Genomic DNA, 15,568 nt, shown 5'->3' on the forward strand with positions numbered 1-15,568 from the left:
ATAATTGAACACCCTCTCTCACTGTCTGCCACCTGATAAACCATCAATCATTACTTACTATTACTCACTCTTTGTTGCAATGAATATAGTTAGTTACATTTTCCAATCCAAGCACAGGTAGGTTAGGTAAGCAATTGTATATTTGACACAGGCAACACATAAGAATTTAGTACTGGCATTCTTGTAAATCAATGATCTTTTGGGGCAGCTCTGCTAAGTGAGGCAAAAAAAGATAGGCATTCAGGTGAGGCAGGCATTGTATCCAATGTTGTTAGGCCTGTCAGCCTCAGGGTGGTCTTCCCCAAACCTTTTGCCTTCTTGCCTGTATCGTGTCTGAATTTTTGCTCTTTTGGCCTTATGAATCTTTGAAGTTTACTACTGCTGACCAGTACTGAAGTGCATGGTTACTCCCCTAAACATGGTTTGATTGGCATACATCTGATTGGCACATTGAATTTACACTTAAGTCCCTTGTAGAGTGGTATATCATATATATCCAGGGCCTGTAGGTTAAATGCTACCAGTGGCACTTATTGTGGCACCCACCTAAGTAGCACCTTAAAACTTGTCCCAGGCCTGCCAATGCAGCCTGAAGGCCATGTTGATGTACCTTTTAAAACCTCTTGTCAAGCCTTAAACTGCCCTATTGTTACATATGTCACCCATAGGGGAGGCCCTAGGTAGCCCATAGGGAAAGATGCTGTGTAAGTAAAAGGTAGGACATGTTCTTTTTAGTTTCACATGTCTTAGTTGTGGAAAACTCCTCATAACTGGAAGTAGCCTGTGTAAGTCCTGAACTCCCAAGAGATCCCTATCCATTTCTGGGCCTTTGGTTGTGGTGTTAAAGGTGCCCAGATGAACAATTTCCAAAAGTGAGGACAAAATTTGGCCTAAAAGAGCTCTCACAACCAGAAGGAAATATGGACCAACCAGCATGCCTATTCATCCAGGGTGCATCGCCGTTTGGATTCACTTTGCAGCTTCCTCTGCTACATTCTTCTCAGCAGCAGCAACTTTGTTTTCAGCAGCTCATAGAGAAAGGGGTATCCTACCCCGTGGAACAATCGTCCGCTACAGCCTTATGCTTCATCCCACTGAAGATTTTTGACTTCCATCTCAATGATTAAGTCCAAAGGCAAAAATCTTCACCCTGGCTTCATTCCACAGCTACCCGACAGTGTTGCTCCCGCCTCAGACACTCCTGCGGCCTTGCCCCACTGAACTTCTACCTTCTCATAACTTTTCTTTCAACAATTTTCTAAGTCTGAAGGTAAGGGATGATTGGGCCCAATCTACTTCTTGTATCCAGACCACGCTTCACCGCTTTCGACCTTAACTGCTGACTTTCCCCGGTCTAGCTCAACCAGATGTCTGTTATTGGCACTTTTTGTTTTAAGTGCTATTATATACTTAAAATTATAATAATTCATAACTTCTGTCCTGCTTTTTGGATTTTAATGGTTTTAGTGTCATCTAATTTAATAAATCTGCCTCTATTTTTCTAAATGGCTCACCCTACAAGGGATTGTGGCTGTTGCATGCCCAGTTAACCAACAACCTAATTTCTCACAAAATTCATGAAAGAATTGAGGAGGCGTCTTCATTACACACTGGTCCAACTCCAATCTGGCCATATATGTGACTAAAAAAATGGTGGGACAACATGGAATTGACACAAACATAATATTCCACTAGCTACTTTTTTGCAAAGAATGAAGTTCAAAAAGAAATAATTTAAACGTTCTATGATGGTTTATACTCAACCTCAGGTGGTTCACCCAGAAGTTGGTCAGCTAACACACTTAATTCTGGCCAATCATCCTCCTCCTCCTGTGCTGTTTAAGAAACGATATAATTGTGCATTATGAAATGTTGGTTCAATTTGATCATGGTCAATCTCTCCACATTCTGAGGTAAGAGGGCGGAAGCTTCTCACTGTAACAACTGTACCAGCTGAACTGAACACATGTTCATCAGACACCCTGGCTGCAGGACAAGCCTTTACTTTATTGCCAGCTTGCTGAGCTGTGGCCATTGGTGTATCTTCACATAATACATCAGTGGATTTTTAACTGCAGAGATCTCTTTTGGGTCATCCAGATACTATTGTAACATCCTCTGAATAGTCATTAGAGCTGCCACTTGCTCAACCTCTTCTGGCTTCACCTTTGCACTGGATTTAACACCTGCCACTTGAAACCAAGCAATTGAAGAAGTTGGGTCCAATTCCTCTGTTGCTGTTGTTGCCAGTTTTCCTGTTGCTGGAGGTGGCTGCTGTGAGACAAGACTGGGCTCTGTGGAAGTTGAAGGATGGTATACCAGTACTGTGGAGTGGCACTCTAAGTTCCAGACCTTCTTCTTCCAGGTCTACGGCTTGTTCAACAATCCACCTTTAATATTCTGAAACATAGCCTTCAGAAAAAGGAATGAAAGTGGGCAGAAGTTTTTTGTACTGTGGATCAAGTAGTGTGGCACAGATGTACCCTTTGGATGAAATGATGTCATTTTTGCAGCCTTGCATTGCAAGCCAAATGAATGATTGAGCTCTCAACTAAGCCATGTGCTTCTGAGTTTTCGTTCACACCTGCGAGCACAAACCTTTCAGACAACTTCTTTAGCTGGTCCTGTAGCAGATGCACAATGGGATAGCTTGGCCCATCCTACTGTCCTCCTTGCAAACTTCCTGTGTGGAAACCTCAAAATGGAATAGCATCTGCGTCAGGCATTGGACTATTCCCCATTTGTCTGCATCCATGGTCATAGCTTTCCCAATTGCACCACCTCCTCTTAGAATTATATAGTCATTAATCTTTCTGCACTTCTCAAACAGATATTGCAACCTGTAATAGGTGGAGTTCCAGCGTGTTGGCACCTCCTGTATCTGGGCTTTAACTGGTACTCTGTTAGCAGGCTGAATAATCCACAACTGCTTCCAGGCTTTAGAAGAATGGCTGAAATTAGTGCAGATTCATCTGCAGGTGGTCAGTATGTTGCTGACTATGCCTTCTTTTTTTAGAAAGTCTTGCACAACCAGGTTGATGCATTGTGCTAAACAAAGGACCCTGAAATAGCCATCTTCTACCATGGCCTTGACTATGTTACTGCCATTGCCCCATGACAACAAACCAAATGAGAGAACTCTGGGTCTCAGCCATTCAGACACCTTGCTGTTAAATTTGTCCAAAATGTTTGCAGCCTTATGTAATTTCCCCATGGTGAACATGGCTACTGTTGCATGCCACAGAAAGCTCTTAAAACATTCTTCAGGGCCAAGACCTATAGATAGCTTTTGCTTTACACCTGCAAAAGTGATCCAGTGTACAGTGTTGCATGACAACTTGTCCACGTGTATGTCATCAGGTGGATAGTGTGGACAACACTTTGCAGCATAGCTTGACCAACCAATTATAGCACATTGTGATGCAGCGCTGGATAAGCAACTCTAGCAAAATAGTTCCAACTTGAAACCTCCATTTTGGGCAAAGGGCTGCAACAAATTCTAACAATCTGAGTCCTTCCACAAAAGAAAAAGAGTGGAGGTCCAATGCTAACACTTTTGCAAACGTCCCAATGTACAAACATACCATTGGGTGGTTGTGGTCATAGGGCCCATCCTCCCTAGACATGCCTGTAATAGTAGCCTGGATTTTCTTCCTTTCTGGGGCCATTGACACATGTGTCCTTCGAAAAGTAGATGGTGGTAGACTCAATGTACATCATGAAACAATCACTGTATGCTGTGGTGCCTTCATCTCACTCTGAGTCTTCTTGTGCCCTTGTGGCATCTCTGAGGTGGGTGGCTGTGAGAAAGTAGCCTTTCTAGCATGGTTACCCCCACCTTTGGCCTATTTGTGAGTGTGTGTCAGTGTGTTTTCACTGTGTCACTGGGATCCTGCTAGCCAGGACCCCAGTACTCATAGATAAAAAAAAATATGTCAGTGTGTTTTGCCTGTCTCACTGGGATCCTGTGTAGTGCTCACTGTGTCACTGAGGCTCTGCTAACCAGGACCTCAGTGCTTATGCTGTCTCTGCTTTTAAATTTGTCACTGTAGGCCAGTAACTTCATTTACCAAATTCAATTGGCACACTGGACCCCCCTTATAAGTCCTTACTATATGGTACTAGGTACCCAGGGCATTGGGGTTCCAGGAGATCCATGTGGGCTGCAGCATTTCTTTTGCCACCCATCGGGAGCTCAGACAAACCCTTACACAGAGCTGCCATTGCAGGCTGATTGAAATAGTGCGCACATTATTTAACAGCCATTTTCACTGCACTTAAGTAACTTATAAGTCACCTACATGTCTAACCTTCACTTGCTGAAGGTTAGGTGCAACGTTACTAAGTGTGAAGGCACCCTTGCACTAGCAAAGGTGCCCCCACATAGTTCAGGGCCATTTCCCTTTGTGAGTGTGGGGATGCCATTACACATGTGCACTACGTAGATGTCGATACCTATATGTAGCTTCACAATGGTAAGTCCGAATATGGCCATGTAACATGTTTAAGATCATGGAATTCTCCCCCATTCCAAATTTGGTATTGGGGAGCCAATTCCTTGCATCCTGGGGGCTCCACCATGGACCCCCAATACTGCCAAACCAGCTCTCTGAGGCTTGCACTGCAGATACAGCTGCTGCCACCTCACAGACAGGGTTCTGCCCTCCTGGGATCTGGGCAGCCCAGTCCCAGGAAGGCAGAACAAAGCATTTCCTCTGAGAGCAGGGTGTTACATTCTCTCCCTTTGGAAATAGGTGTTACAGGCAGGGGAGGGATAGCCTCCCCCAGCCTCTGGAAATGCTTTGAAGGGCACAGATGGTGTCCTCCTTGCATAAACCAGTCTACACTGATTCAGGGACCCCTTCTCCTCTGCTCTGGGTGGAAACTGGACAAAGGAAAGGGGAGTGACCCTCCCCTGTCCATCACCACCCCAGGGGTGGTGCCCAGAGCTCCTCCAGTGTGTCAGAGACTTCAGCCATCTTGCTTTGCAAGGTGTGGGGGCACTCTGGAGGGCTCTGAGTGGCCAGTGCCAGCAGGTGACATCAGAGACCCCTCCTGATAGGTCCTTAGCTGATAAGGTAGCCCATCCCCCTCTCAGGGCTATTTAGGGTTTCTCCTTCAGGAATCCTCTGCAACAACTTCAGACTCTTCTGACCTCGGATCAACCACTGCCTGCTCCAAGAAAGGCTGTAACTGCAACAAGAAACATTTTGCTTCAGCAACCTGAACTCCAAGTCAACAACTGCAACAGTTTTCACAGTGTGCATGCTCTGGGGAATCCCTGTCTTCATCCTGCACCAGAAGGACCAAAGAAATCTCCTGTGCAGTGACGGAGTCACTCCCCTGCTCCAAGCAGGCACCTTCCAAGATGATGACTGGTACACTGGGACTCTTCTCACAATGATGTGTATGCACCTAAAGACACAGAGGGTGGACATCATCAACATAGACTGTCCTGAGGTCCTGTTGATGCAACTTGGAGGAAATAAGACCTTGTCTTCCCCAAGAACGATGGCACCCTTGTGTACTGTGTCTTCTTCACCTCCTGAGGCCTCTGTTCACTCGTTGCAAAATTCCTTAGTGCACAACCTGGCCCAGGTCCCCAGCACTCCACCCTGTAATGCTCAACTCACTGAGTTGTTCTCCAGCAGCATGTAACCTTCTTTTGTTGTGCTGCATCAACTGTGTTTTGCACCTCCTTTGAACCCAGATTCTGTGGTTTCTGGGGGTGCCGGCTGGCACCCGGAGGGCTCTATAAGATGCTGAGAGTCTCCTCTTCTGCTTCACACAGAGTTGAGGCCTTCAGGTTCGCCCTGGGTCCATCCAGTGCCATTTTGACAAAAAATTCAATTTTATCGTAGTAAAGGCTTGTTGGTGCCTTCCAACACAAAATCTCATCTGCAACAATCTTCGCACCATGGGACATCTTTTGCATTATGCAGGAACCCGCTGGCTTCTTCCTAGGGTGCATTTCTGCAGTCTTCGACTAACCATGGACTCTTCTTTTGCACCCTCTTCCGGGTTGGCAGGAGATCCTGTCCTTCCTAGAACTTCTTTCGACTTCTGGACTTGGTTCCCTTCCTTTTGCATGTCTTCAGGTCCAATAATCCAGCAGTTGTTCTTTGCAGACTTGGTTGGCTGCTGCAAAATCCCAAAAACTAGGTGTAGTGTGTTCTATGGAAACTTGCAGTACTTTACTCCTGCTTTTCTGGGCTCTGGGGCGGGGTAATTTACTTACCTTTACTGTATTCTTAGTTTCCTAGCAAATCTGCACACACTACACTTGTCTAAGGGGGGAACTCGTGATTCACATTCCACTTTTTTAGTATATGGTTTGTGTTGCCCCTAGACCTATTTTCTCCCATTGCATTCTATAGGATTTCATGCTGTATGCATTGTTCTATGACTATTTTCTTGTCTAAGTTTGGTGTCTAGTGTATATATTGTGTATAAAACGTACCTCCAGAAGGAGTGTTGCCTCTAAGATATTTTGGTACTGTGTCACCCAAATAAATACCTTTACTTTTGGTAGCACTGAGCATTGTCTTTATTTGTGTATAAGTACTGTGTAACTAGAAGTGGTATTGCAGGAGCTTTGCATGTATCCTAGTTCAGCCTAAGCTGCTCTGTTTTAGCTACTTCTATCAGTCTAAGCTGCTAGATCATTACTACTTCATTAATAAGGGATAACTGGACCTGGTATAAGGTGTAAGTACCCAAGGTACCCACTACAAACCAGGCCAGCCTCCTACAGTGACTCTGGCGCATGGCTGGTGAAAGTGTTGCTTTGTGTGATGTATGTATGATGGATATCACCCTCTTCTTCCTCATCATCACCTCCCATAGATATTGGACTTATAGCTGACATTTCCCTGCTATTCAAACCTTTACCTCCATAATCACGTTCAGCAATTCTTTAAGGTGTTCCTGCCACCAGATTGCATGTTTGTTTTCACATGGGTCATTTGTCCTCCAGTACATAATGTGAATGAGGCTTACCTCAATGAAGACTTGCATGGCAAATAAAGTATACTACAAAGTTCTCCTTCTGTTTGCTAATTGTAAAAATGTTCCAAGCTGGGGAGAAGTACTTTCTTAGTGGCCCACTGTCAAAGCCTGAACTGGAGGTAGGTGGGTGTTGTTGATTGCCTCTCTGCAGTGCATACATCTACTGAGGTAGAGGTTGGTGCAGGTCTCAGCTGGGTTTCTACAAATATGGGAGGTGGTGGGTTTAACTGTGAACCATCCCTAGGAGCGGGTTGAATAGAAATATCCGACCACTCTGTGCCAGCTTCCACAATGACTGGCTTGTCATCGTCATCATCCTCTTCCAAAATTTCAAGGCTTTCAGGAACTTTTCTTTTCCCATGCCTCTTCTAGTATCTCCAAGGCTGTGCGGGGTCTACTTCATGTCCCTATCATCATCCGAAGGGCTGCTTGGAGAAGATTATGGAATTCTACCCTTCCTTTTCCTTGCTGGAGATCTGGGAGCCAATGATTCTAAAAGAGGAGATCCTTGCTTGATCAGAAGCATGACCTCCTGCTCTGCTCCAAGTTCAGAAAGATATACTATTGCTGGCTGCTGTCCACTTTGCTCTGTTTCCTGAAATGATTGGGTACTACTGTTGTGTAGGCATTTTAGTTTTAGCTGCACACACATTATTTTAGCAAACAAGGCCTGCCGTTGTGCGCTTTAACCTAGATAGATTTTATTCAGCTTCATTTTATTATTTCAACAGTAGCCAAATTTTGCGGTCTTGTTTTATTTTCTCTATCTAGCTGTTCTTTGCCTAGGCCAGCACTGCGTTCATAAACAAGACATTTCTTTCACTCTGTGCTTTTCTCAAGGCTGCAGTAAGATATTTTGCCAGCAAACATGGTACGCTCTGTCTCCAATATTCACAGAAACATATACACACTAACATGGGGATCCATTCTTGAAACATTAGTTGATTCGCTATAAAAACACTACTTTGACCCATGTACGTTAGACGGAGATTCCAGCCACATGACCACGACAGTATGCTGATTGCTGAATGCTTTGCTGCAGCTGCTTATGTAGACTAAAGGCCTCTTGCTCAGGTATGAGGGACAATGTCTTCCCAGGGGAACTTGAAGGGCAGAACTAGAGCATAACATGCTGTGCTTTAATATAGTCTAGGTAGGAATTATTTTAGGAAACCGTAGTGACAATATGGTAGCGTTATTTTTATGCTTTACTCTCCTTATCACAATTTTAATCCTGTCCTGCTTCATTGTCCTAATTATTGCAGTACATGCTTTATTATCTAAGATGCAGTTGCTTCAATAAAATTGTATTGAATTTTATTCTGCCTCTGATTGTCCTTGGATATGTGAGACTAATGTAACTGAGAGAAACGGATGAGATCTGAGTGACTAGGATTTCCCTGAGGAGTCAACTGTGTCATGTGCTTAGTTGCCCAATCATCCCTGCTCTCGGGTGGAGATGAGGCACTACTAGTTAGCCAGAACAAAACCCGGATTTGTCACCTGTAGTGGGTTCAGACTCAGCCCCCCACAGTGCAAGTGATTCTGCTGCCAAAATCTAGTAGTCTCATTAGAATAATGAAAGCCTATGCAACACTACTTTGCGAAAGGAACCAATCCCATTCAACAACATATATTGTCTTGGGCTTGGGCTGGGGTGGTGCTGTTGATGCAGTAGTGCTGCTCCAAGGCTCCTCCCTGGAGGCCGGTGCGACAGGCACACGGCCGCTGAAAGAGGTTGAAATTGGTGCGTCACTTGTGGAAAACGACTTCTTCTTACTGACCACTTTCTTGGGAGAAAATTCCTTTGGGGCTATCCTAAAGTTCTCAGTTGTCAGTGACATGTAGCTGCACAAGAGGAAGATATTGGAGAACTGTTGTCACTGTTCAGGCCATCTGTTTGGCAGTGCTGCCAGGTGATGTCTCTTCTTCTTTTGTGCACCTAATAGCAAACAAGTAAGAAAAACATTTCTCGTTTGAATTAGTACAGACAAAGGAAGTATTAATGTTGTTGGTTACTTAGGTAATAATAAATCAACTACTTTAAAGTCAAACCACACTACCTACCTTTAAATTTAATTTCCAATCAGGATAAAACAACATACAGATATAGCTCTTTGCTTTATGTTCATCTATTCTAAAGGAGACACCTGTGGCAGGGAATTGCATGGGTAAATTAAATAATCTTAAACAAAAAAAATGAAGGTTAGTGTGTGCCTATGGCTAGCACAGTGGTCCAGGGGAAAATAGAATAAATAATCATTACAAAAATGAATGATGCTGATGTGCTTGCAGCAGTGAACAAGGAGGCATGGGAAACAAAGAACACATGCAAGCCTTTGGCAAAGGCACACTGGCTGAATGCACAAAATGTCTGCCAGTCACATGGTCAAATACCAACTGCGAGCAAGGAGGCATGGGTAACAAATAACACATGTAGGTATATGGCAAAGGCACTCTGCCTGAATGCACAAAATGCCTGCTAGCCACATGGCCAAACAACCGCGAGCAAGGAGGCATGGGGAACAAAGAACACATGCACGCCTATGGCAAAGGCAGACTGGCTAGATGCACATAATGGCTGCCAGTCATATGGCCAATCAATAACATCAAGCAAGGAGGCAGGGGGAACAATGAACACATTCAGGCCTATAGTCACATTAGCCACAGACTACACAAAATGGCCCCTGGCAACATGACATGCAGAATAAAAACAAACTGTGCCCAATGACAAACACACACACACACCAGCCAGAAAAAGGAAGCATGGTGTAACAATGAAGAAAACAGTACCCTTAATTCAGCAATGGAACACATGAAAATTAGCTGAGCTCCAAATATTTTACAGCAACACACATCCACCTATCAAATCAAATATTACCCCAGATATTCACTTTTTGCATAAAAGTTAAATGCAAACAATAGCCAAGATTTTTAATTTAGTCCAATGCCATCCCTGCTCTAAACATATACCACAGAAACATTTCTTTCATGCACTGATGACTAGTACTGGGCCTACTGGCTAGATGGCCCATGAGAAGTCTAGGACACGTAGTAAAATAAAAGAATATTGCAAATACAACAAACATGGAAAGGGTGCTGAACTGGGCACCTTTTTTTCCTTTACAAAGATGAAAAATGAAATGTAAAAAAAGAACAAGGCCCCTACATAAACTAAAGGCCATCCACCACAATACGATTTAAGAATCAAATACTGGTGCATGCCCTATCAAACAAACAACACCCTTATTCAATAGTTCTTTAACTTAGTTGTTGTTGTCAGAAAAACAAAGTCCATAAATCTAAAGTAATACATCTAGCAGACAAAGAGATCCATCCACTTCAAAATTCAAGTGAAAAGTGACCAAGAGATGGACAAAGCACTAGGAGGAGCCTGTCGGATAGGACAGGAAGTTGGAGTCTCTGGGGCAATTCCTTCCTGTTGGACACAGAAGTAAGTAAAAAAGGCTGCTCACACTAAAGAACAACTTAAATGGTCCTTTGGAGAAGAAATCCACTCAAAAACCTTTTGTTTATTAGATTTAGCTGCTACTTGAGTACAAAATGTACTGGAGTTGCATTGCGCTTATGAGCAGCACTCTATTGGTGCGGTAGCAGCTGTAAGCTGCAAGAGCCAGTGCAAAATCTCTCTCACACGCATGCGCTAATGGACTGAGAATATCGTGGTGCTCACGATTGAGCACCATAAACAAATTTCACATTTATGATTGAAAAAAAAGCTTTGCTTTACACCAGAATGCAAAATTCAGGAACTCAGTGCTACTCCACATAGCGCGGAGTCCCCGAATTCCAAAAATATCTGTGAGCAAAACAGAGTTTCCCAACCTGGCCTACTATTCATACATTCGTGCTCTAGTTCTGGAAAGTAGGAGAAGCTTCCAGAGGCAGTCCTTTGAAATATAAAGATGCCCTGCCTCCCCTCCCCTGGCTCCAAGCTGACTGGAGTGAAAATACAAGAACATTAAGCACTATTGAGGGTGGACAGAGCACGTCTATTCAGGTTTAAGTGAGGCAGTGCTAAGCTCCGCCCCACCATCAAGTCAATTAATGGCCCATTAAGGTGCATTAATGCCCATCAGGTCATACTATATCTCCCATAGTGTGTGAGTGTCTCCGAGGGAATGCACAGAGCCGGGCCGTCACCCAAACCAGACATATATTCAGAGGGAGGCAGAGGCAAGAATGCTTAAAAGAGGAAGATGCCAACTTTCGGAAAGTGGCATTTTCTGACTTACAATTTAAAATCCGACTTCGTCATAACTTGTGATTTTAAATTGTGAGTCCAGAGACACCAAATTCCACATTTCTATCTTATCCCAATTGAGAGTTACACTTAAAAGATGTTTTAATATCCTATGGGAGCGATAGGCCTTGCAGTAGTGAAAAATGAATGTAGCAGTTTTTCACCTCCTGGACATGTAAAACTTAAAAGTACTTGTCCAACTTTTAAATACACTGCACCCTGCCAATGACACTAACTAGGGCCAACTATAGGGGTTGATTAGATCTAATAAAACAGATGATTTGAGCCTGGTAAGTAGTAACACTTGCCAGGTCATAATGGGGGTCATTACAACATTGGCGGTAAAAGGCGCTTACCGCCGTGCAGAAGACCGCCAATACACCGCCGCGGCCACAGTAGACCGCCACAGCTATTATGACACACATCTCGGAATCCGCCGAAATTCAGACACCCACACAACACCGCCACACCAAAGGTCAGTGATAAACATGTGGAAACAAAACCTCCACCTCCACGCCAACAGAAACACGCCCATGCTATTACGACCCACGAATCCACGCGGCGGTCTTTCAACTGCGGTATTCCATTGGCGGTACACACCGCCGCGCTCAAAATACACACACATCTACAAAACACCGCCACATTGGACAATTCCAAATACACACACCTGATACACATAAAAACACCACTCCCACACACCCAATACAATATAAAACACACACCCACATCACCCACAAACCCCTACGACCAGAAATTCTGAAAGAAGGCTAGAGAGACAGCACAGCAATTGACAACCCCATCACACAGAGGCACACAACACCATCACCCACACAACATCCACGCACAAAACACCACACACCACTACACTCACCACACTCATCACCACATACACCACCCCACACCTCACCCATACCACCCCATGGCACGCCAAAGACACCCCCGCTTCTCTGAGGAGGAGCTCAGGGTCATGGTGGAGGAAATCGTCCGGGTTTAGCCACAGCTATTTTGCTCACAGGTACAGCACACATCATTAGCCAGGAAGATGGAGTTATGGCGCAGAATAGTGGGCAGGGTCAATGCCGTGGGACAGCACCCAAGAAATAGGGAGGACATCAGGAAGAGGTGGAACGACCTACGGGGGAAGGTGCGTTCCACGGTCTCCAGGCACAACATCGCGGTGCAGCGGACTGGCGGCAGACCCCCACCTCCTCCCCACAACTAACAACATGGGAGGAGCAAGTCTTGACCATCTTGCATCCTGAGGGCCTTGGAAGAGTCGGTGGAGGATGGGACACTAGTAAGTCAAATCTTAACTATCAGTTCCCCCCCCACCTGCATGCTAACACACACCCCCACCCTCACCCCCTCCCCTATCACTCCAAATCCTCACTAATGTACCCATAACACAAACCACCCATCCCAACACCAAGCCCTGCATGACACAACTAAGCATGGTCACCCCTCACCAAAGCATGCTCACTGCACATACTCAGAACACCCCCCCAACCATCATCACACAAGGCACCACACAGGAATGCTTGCACTGGGGTTCACGCACACCCACCCATTGCACACCATTACACACACACATGCAATAATCATGCCCTTATGCCCCTGCAGGAACCTGAAGGACCGTCACCACACCAGAGGGTCCAGACAACACCACTCCACCCCCAGAAGAGGCCCAAAGTGACGACAGCAGCTCTGGCCAACTGGATCTTGATGACCAGCCCGGACCATCGTGGGCCTCAGGACAGTCGGCCACAGGACCACCACACCAGCACCCCACCCCCTGCAGACAGACAACCACCACACAAGCGGTACCTGAGATCCAGGAACAGGACAGAGCAAGATGGCAAGACCCCCGCCAGGAAACTGTCCCACTTTGTTACCCTGTCCATATTCGAACTGCCCCAGCTCCACTTCCTATGCCCAGATGGGCTGTGCACCTGTGAGACTAATAGACTGGACTCTGCCATGGACATTCCTCCACCATGCCCCATCACTATTTTACAACCCCCCTTCATTTTTTGAGCACTTAAATAAACACCCTTGAAACACAAAACAATCTGGAGTCAGTCTATGATTTTGTACTTTGTATTATCAATGACAGTGGCATAATGGCTGTACCATTGTAAGGCTAACATACCTATGTCACACATCACAAGCCCTTGAAGGATGCAAGCAGTTGACACGTAGGTTACCACACCTGTGAAACCGTAATGGAAGGGTACAACTCAGTTAACAAATAGTGATTGAAATCGACAAACAGGATAGAGGTAGACATGTGAAAGTTAATGTAATGTTAAACCAGAAAATGTTCTCACCTGTGTGTCACTGGAAATATTGCTGTATGACTGACTCCCTGTTGTCGTTTTCTTCTTTCTCAGCTTCATCCTCATCACTGTCCACAGGCTCCACAGACTCCACAGCTACTACAACACCGTCATCTGGATCATCCTCCTGCAGAAAAGGCACCTGGCGTCGCAAAGCCAAATTATGGAGCATGGAGCAGGCGATGATGATGTCGCACACCTTCTTCGGTGAGTAGAATAGGGATCCACCTGTCATATGGAGGCACCTGAACCTGGCCTTCAGGAGGCCGAAGGTGCGTTCGATCACCCTCCTAGTCCACCCATGGGCATCATTGTACCGTTCCTCGGTCCTGGGATTCCTCACTGGGGTCAATAGCCAGGAAAGGTTGGGGTAACCAGGGTCCCCCAGTAGCCATACACAGTGCCTCTGGAGTTGACCCATCACATCAGTGATGCTGCTATTCCGCAGGATGTAGGCATCATGCACAGAGCCAGGGAACATAGCATTTACCTGCGAGATGTACTGGTCTGCCAAACAGACCATCTGGACATTCATGGAATGATAACTCTTCCTGTTCCTGTACACCTGTTCACTCCTGTCGGGGGGGACCAGAGCTACATGGGTCCCATCAATGGCACCTATGATGTTGGGGATATGTCCAAGGGCATAGAAGTCACCTTTCACTGTAGGCAAATCCTCCACCTGAGGGAAAATTATGTATCTCCTTACGTGTTTCAGCAGGGCAGACAACACTCTGGACAAGACGTTGTTAAACATAGGCTGGGACATCCCTGATGCCATGGCCACAGTAGTCTGAAATGACCCACTTGCAAGGAAATGGAGCACTGACAGCACCTGCACGTCAGGGGGGATTCCAGTCGGATGGCGGATTGGTGACATCAGGTCTGGCTCCAACTGGGTACATAGTTCCTGGATAGTGGCACGGTCAAACCGGTAGGTGACGATGACATGTCTTTCTTCCATTGTCAACAGGTCCACCAGCGGTTGGTACACCGGAGGATTCCGCCATCTTCTCATATGTCCCAGCTGACGGTGCCTACGAAGGACTACAGCGAAGAACCAGTCACTATTCCTCCAGGTATGTACCCACAGTTACACACAAGACTACACCAGACGCAAAACCCTTCCTGTATGTGTGTTGAGTGTAGGCCTAGCTATGTGTGACGCAGTCGTAAATGAAGCCATGTGGGCCCTTGAAATGGCGGCTGCCTGACCTCTAAACTGGGACAATGGGATTGTGGGGTAACTGCGCTGGCGTTGCACACCGTCGCGGTAGGCGGTCGTAGACCGCGGCGCAATGCTGCATTGGTTAACATTGGACCCTATGGGTCCCAGGAGCCAATGAACAGGTGCGCCGGCGGTGATGAAGCGCACCGCCGCGGACGTCACCGCTGCGGACGTCACCGCCATTTTCTATCTGTTCAATCACTAGATACCTGACCTTCAACAGGAGATGACCTACACTGCTAGTGCTGCTGTGACCTCGGTCTGGAAGCAACGATGGCTGCTGCGTCTGGGGAAAGGGCCCCTGCCTTCACTGCACAGGAGTTGGAGAAACTTGTGGATGTGGTCCTCCCCCAGTACACGCTACTCTACGGTCCTCCAGACCAACAGGTTAGTACAGAGGGAGCACGTTGTATGGGCTAGGCCTGGGTGGAGAGGGCTGGGTGGAAGAGGGAAGGGGGCAGAGTTCATAGAACATTAATGCATGGGAATGAATGGGCCACATGGCCAGAGTAGAGAGGGGGCCACTCACATTGACGGTGCAGTTGGTAATGACTGTTCCTCTTCCCTTGTGCATGTCATGTAGGTCAGCGCCCACCAGAAGAGGGACATTTGGCGTGCCATCGCCAAGGAGGTCCGGACCCTGGGGGCCCACCAGAGACGGGGCACCCACTGCCGGAAGAGATGGGAGGACATTCGCCACTGCAGCAAGAAGACGGCGGAGGCTCAGATGGG

The sequence above is a fragment of the Pleurodeles waltl genome, chromosome 6 (assembly GCF_031143425.1).
Source record: "Pleurodeles waltl isolate 20211129_DDA chromosome 6, aPleWal1.hap1.20221129, whole genome shotgun sequence".
Taxonomy (NCBI): Eukaryota; Metazoa; Chordata; class Amphibia; order Caudata; family Salamandridae; genus Pleurodeles; species Pleurodeles waltl.